This window comes from Eleginops maclovinus, chromosome 23, assembly GCF_036324505.1.
Source record: "Eleginops maclovinus isolate JMC-PN-2008 ecotype Puerto Natales chromosome 23, JC_Emac_rtc_rv5, whole genome shotgun sequence".
Taxonomy (NCBI): domain Eukaryota; kingdom Metazoa; phylum Chordata; class Actinopteri; order Perciformes; family Eleginopidae; genus Eleginops; species Eleginops maclovinus.
The window spans coordinates 4,915,567-4,921,792 of record NC_086371.1 but is presented as its reverse complement, the minus strand read 5'-3'; positions in this window follow the sequence as shown (position 1 = coordinate 4,921,792).

Sequence of the window (6,226 nt, the reverse complement as noted above, 5' to 3'; positions counted from 1 at the left end):
TTCAGTGGGGTTCCTCATATTTAATCAATGAGAAAAATGTCTGACTGTAAACCATGTTTTAATCAACATTTCTTGAAATAATTGAATTGACACACCTAAAGAACAGATGATTTGTATGTGAGCCTTATCAGAGGTACATCTTTCGTATCTTGTATTAAAATGTACATACAGTGACATTAAATTCTACCTAACAAGTCAAAATGACTCAATACAGAAAAGGACCCTATGTCAATGTTAAACTGTCTATACTTTATGATTGAATATGCATTCATTGTCATTTTACATTTTGATCCGGTTGAGATTTAGCTATTGTTTCATTTAATCTAAATAACAATGCATGATATACTATAAGATCATAATGTTTTGGATGTAAAACCCACATTCGTAAGGTAACTAGGATTGCTCAATTAATGTAGTAAGGTAAAAGTCAATCATTGTATTGAAATAGAATAGAACTAAGGGGAATAATACCTGAGTAAATGACCAATACCTCCATATATATATATTTACTGATATGAATTAGTTCATTTCTTTGGTTACTTTCCATGACAAAATATCAACATTGAAAGAGATTGTTTTTGAGTAATAATAAATCAAATTGCAGTTAGATTTAACCTGTCGTTTTGATTGGGTGGCTGCCTTCCCCTTCCATAAATCCAGTGTATGTTCCATTTCTGAGGACATGTTTTCACGCAAGGTTGACCCCAGGCGGACGTGTGTTATTGCAAACAGGAGACGAGCAGATGCTGGATGTCTGTCAGGAGTGAAGGGATCAGCAGAGCGAGGCGCTGAGGTGCATCTCACATATCACCAACACTGTCCCTGCAAACCTTAATTAAAGTGAGAGCTGTAATGAGGGACGAGAGTGTGAACACCATCTCTCAGGTTATCCGATTACAGACGCTCCAGTTTCATCTCAGACTGACGTGGAGCCAATTTCTTTAGTCAGTTATAAACAAGCTGCTAATAACACATTCATCAGACTGAAAATTGATTCATTTTCTTTCATTCCTCTTTAATGCAGAATTTTATTTTAGTCCAGAACCTTCGTGATTAGTCATGCAATGGATCATGGACTGTTTGGAACAGAAAATCTTCATAAGTCTTTTTTAGGCAACATGGTGAAGGTTTAGATTTCATATAGTCTTGGGGTAATTCTTTTAAAGGGGCCTTATAATACTCATTGTTACATTTCATAATTGTATTCTGTGCCTCTACTGTGACATGTTTACATGCTTTAATGTTCAAACAGGTGTTTATTTTAGTGGCTTGAACCTAATATTTCACAAACCACTTAATCGCACATAATATGTTTGTTTTTTAATGCTTTATGATGTGCATGCATTAATCATAGTGCCTCCAAGTAGGGCAATCAGTGCAGTGTTTTTATGAAAGTCATAAAAAATTGTAACTTAAATCCCAAATTGATTTTCTTGTTAGGTGTTGAATTTTTTGACCTGGACAAATTACCTCATTTGAATGTCATACAGTATTTTGCAGAATGGCCCTGTTACTAATTTACATACAGAAAGTTAATAATATTCACATAAAACACCACATTCTTTTCTAAAAGGAGAGTGTTAAACTCTGTGAACCATATCCGAAAGCTCAGAGCAGCAGGACATTGAGGTGAGATCAATTTGTCAAATTGCGTTTCAAGATTAAAGTTTTTAGTCTCAAAATAAAAATTGTTTTCAAGAAGCATCAGCCATTATGTGCTTCAAACTTATCAAATCAGTGAGGCTTCAATCTGCTGACTGCTGCTTTCCCTTCCTGCTATGCTGCCTGAGTTGTTTGCTGTTTCCAAACTGAATCACTTTGAGTTTTTCATTCATGAGCGCAGAGCCATGGGACAGCAGGTATACAGACCTGCGGACAGCTCACTTTGTCAGGTGCTGACTGACAGACAATAAGCTATCATCAATCACAAGACCTCCACACACACCTCTCACTGGCTGTTTCATATTCTCCTCTGCTGAGAAGGTGTTATCAATGCGGATGGCTCCATTTCAACAAATATTACCTGGCCGCTTGAGCCCATCAGAATATTCTGGGCAGTTTTTGGAGTGTGAAAATCTACCTTTTCTGTTTGGTAACTTTCCACAATTTTTGGCCATGATTTTCTTATGTGGCCAATTTGAATACAGATTTAATTAGAAAACTCCATGTACGATGAGCACTGCCTGCTGTCAGACAATTACTTCAAGACAGAACAATATGATGTCCTCGTATTAGCTGCTCCAGTATTCATTATGGAGTTGGCACGGAAGTTAGCCTGTTTGCCTGTTAGCTTCTTAAGCCTTGGATTCAAGTATAGTGTGTTTAATGATCAAAGGCAGTTAATTGTGAGCCTTGAAAACAATGTCCTATACGGAGTAAGTGGGAAACTACCAGCAAAGTTAGCACTTAAAAACACAAGATAGAATAACATTAGATACTAGGCTAGTATTATCTGCACCAACATTGATTACCTGGAGGTGGTAGGGAAGGTGGCCTGTTTGTCTGTTGGCTTCGTTAGCCTTGGTTCCACAGAGCAAATGGCTTTACGGCCTACTACAACCATGTTGCCTGTTGAAGATGGATTAGCCCATATTCTAGACTATGGGTGGACCTATTAAGCACATTATGTCTCTACATCTCACTAAACAATATTTTTTTAGCTAGTAATCATGACGACCTAAGATAGGATTACTGCATTGAAAGCTATATAGCTTGAGCTAGGATGTGATTTTTTTTAGCATTTGATTGTAAGCAGAGATAACTTTGTCTTGAGAAAAAATATCAGCTAATCTAAAACTCAGAAATCATGTTTTAATGTTGTATCTTGTTAGTTGAGTCCATAAGAAAACAAGTGTAACAAGAACATTGTGTAGGCCTAGTCTCAGTAGTTTAGCCATGCTAAACTAAGCTAATCATCTGCTAGCTGGAATTCTATGAACACAATAAACCTGATTAAAAAAGCAGACTTTAATATGTTAAGTAACTCAAGCATGTTAGTTCAAATGTGAGTAGGAGAATAGCATGTTACGTAAAAGACTAATAAGTGAAAAATAACATCAGCTGTGAGCTTTATGTCTTGTGATTATTACTAATACACACACCCTGCAGGTGTAGGTATGATTATGTTAGCACTCTACTCCAAGCAGGTGTTTTCATCTAGCTCACACAAAAATACAACCATGGGAACAGAAAATGGACACAGAATATGAGACAGAGACTGTTATCCCCCACTTTCACCACATGATGTTTTTATCTTTTCTTTGGCCAGAAGCTCTCTCTCCACTGTCTGCAGGATACATTCAGTAGGGGGGAATACAACACACAGGAGCAGGCGCAGGAGCTGCTGTCTCTCTGTTAATGTCTGAATTAATTAGGATTTTTTTCTTTTGGACCTGCACATGTGCACTGTATTCGCAGACATATGGTACTTTACCTATTAGAGGACGATTGAGACGAGACAGATGGTCAGTAGAGCCAGGGGACACATTTCAGCTCAACAACAGAGACGGAAAAACATGGCGTCATGGGATCTACCCACAATGTCAGACCTCATTAATCTGCAGCTCTGTTGCTGAAGGGAGCTGCAAACTGTTATTAGTTTCACTAATAACCTGTATAGAGACGTGTTGAAGGGAAAACCCTGAAGATTTTGCAGTTTGAAATAGAGATAGTAGGAGTTTTCAGATCCACCGTTAGAAGTGACAGACCATATTCACAGGAACAACATTTGGGGAAATACACTTATTAGCTTTCTTGCCAAGAATTACACAAGAAGATTCGTACCCCATCACCTCTTGACTCTTTGTATGCAAGAAGATTTAGCAGCTGTCTAAGCTCGGTCTGAATTGGCCAATTATAATATATACACTTTGACTTTTGTACAGGTTAAAGTTGTTAATAAGTAACCTTTTATGCAGTTATATGTTGTAACCTTTGTACAATGTCAGGATAGATGCTCCCCGTTTCCAGTCTTTATGCTAAGCTAAGCAGCTGTTGGCTCTTAAGTGGATTCAATCAAAAAGGATTATTTTTTTAACTTGAAAATAAAAGAGGTAGTTATCAGTGACCTAGTACCAAATATATTTGTCGTTCTTTTGACAAATGAACCATAATACTGAAAAAAAGAACTATGTGTTGGAACTATGCAAAATGAATTTCTATTTTTATAAAATCAACTCAATCTTCTCATCATTACTTGACAGAAAAAGAAGTTGATTTGCCAAAATACAAAGCAGAAGCCACAAAAATAAATGCCTTTAAATCTATAGGTAGAAATATTAGCGCTATGGCATTACACCCAAGATCTCTCATTCTGAAACATGTTTACTTTTGTTTGTGCTCATTTAGAAAATTAACTGTCGATGTTTAATTAACATGCTCCCCCTCAGGGAAGCGAAGTGATATTGATTCCTCTCACAGAATTTAATCAAAGACAGCCTGGGTACCTCTCACTAAACTAAACAACAATAAACCTAAAAGACTTGAAGTAACCATGATAGAATAAGGGTTAAAGCCTCTACATATGTTGAGTCACCACCTGTGAAACTTTTCTTGCAGCTCATATTTCGCTTCTCCCTCCAGGGTCTCCTTTACTCTGTCTTTTGACATTGACAAGGAGGTGGAGAAAACAAGTGGCACACAGATCCTTTCATATTTCTCATCGTTGGCATATCCTCAATATTCCTCCTGCCAATGAGATGAGAGGAGTGCAAATTGTCCACCTGAATGCATTGCTTTAATCAGCATTTTAATCTTGGCTTGTGCTTTTACTCAGCTCAGAAGATGCTTGTGATCGGCTCTGATTATCCACCTGAGAGTTCAAATTAAATAGCTGTTGCGTTATATTAAGGTTTTTAATTTGACAGGATAATATAGATGTTTCCTCATGCATGTCAGAGGGAAATTTTTAGGACATAATAAACTGTTAAAAAAAACAGACAGTGAGTTTCTATAAATAGAAGCATGAACACGTTTTATTACTTTGAGAGGGAATATAAGCATTGGAGTCCAAAACAAATTATGGTTTAAAGTCATTTTCTTACATGAATCTGCAAAGAAACTCCAACACGCCTCAGTCCTGGCATATTTTTGGCAGATTTATCCCCTTTTTTTTTCACAACACGTGCTGAAGCCTCTGTTCTAAGCCAGGTTGCCTGAAAGAGCGTCCCGGCTGCAGTGTGGATTTTCCCACCGAGTTACTCAGCTGCTTGAGGAGCATCCAGAGGAGAAGCAGCATGAGTGTCAGGAGTCCGAGGAGCAGCCCCACATACAGGCTCAGGTTCCAGTTCCAGTCCAGAGCCAGGGGCAGCGAGGTGGACTCCACCAGAAATTGTCTGGGGGCAGGCATGGGGTTAGGCAAAAACCCGCCCTGCCTACCTCTTCCAACAACAACAAAAAATCTCTTTTCCCACACTTTGATCTTCTCAGGGGTTACACAGATGCTGTGCTGTAGCTGAAGGAGCTATTGTTTGAACAGGTATCCAACTGGTTTTGCTATGTTATTAAATTCCCCTCTGTTCCTATGGTTTTATCCTCCAGTCCCATGTGAGTGCCGTCAGTGCGGTATAAAACCTGTTGAGAGTGAGTGCATGGTCTCAGCTGTCCATTCTCCTGAAATGAAGGAAGGCTCTCTGCAGCTGGATGTGCTTCCTCTCTCCTGCCAGACTCCTCGCACAAAGCCTGCCTCCTAGCTCATGAGAAAGAGGGGAAGAGAGCGCGAGATGCCTACGTCGTCACCGGCTGCCTCACTTCACTTTCACCAGGGAAATCAAATCAGTGTTGAATGACAAGTTAAAAAAAAAAGCTGATTTTGTCATTAAAAATGAATGTGCAGACAAAAAAAAAAAAAGCAGCCTTTGCTTTCCATGCATGCTATTTATGTTTCCATTATACTCAAAATGCAGTCTAGAAAACAGTACTTTGAGTGATTGTGGGGGCAGTAATCATTTCATTAAAGAATTGTGAAATGTGCCAAAGTTGTGAATGTGTTTGTCTCAGTACCCATCACCTGCTGATTTGTGCAACTTGCTTAATTTTCAGAATTGAAACAAATCTTATTTCACTTTGCCACATTTAGATTTAGAAGCTTAAGTTTATAGCCAACTTCTCCACATGAAAATGTCCATTTAGTCCTTTGCTTTAAACGATTAGCCTTCAGAATCGGTGTTCAGCAGTTTGCCAATTAGACACACAAGGCTATTCCCCAGATTAAATTATGGATTTTATT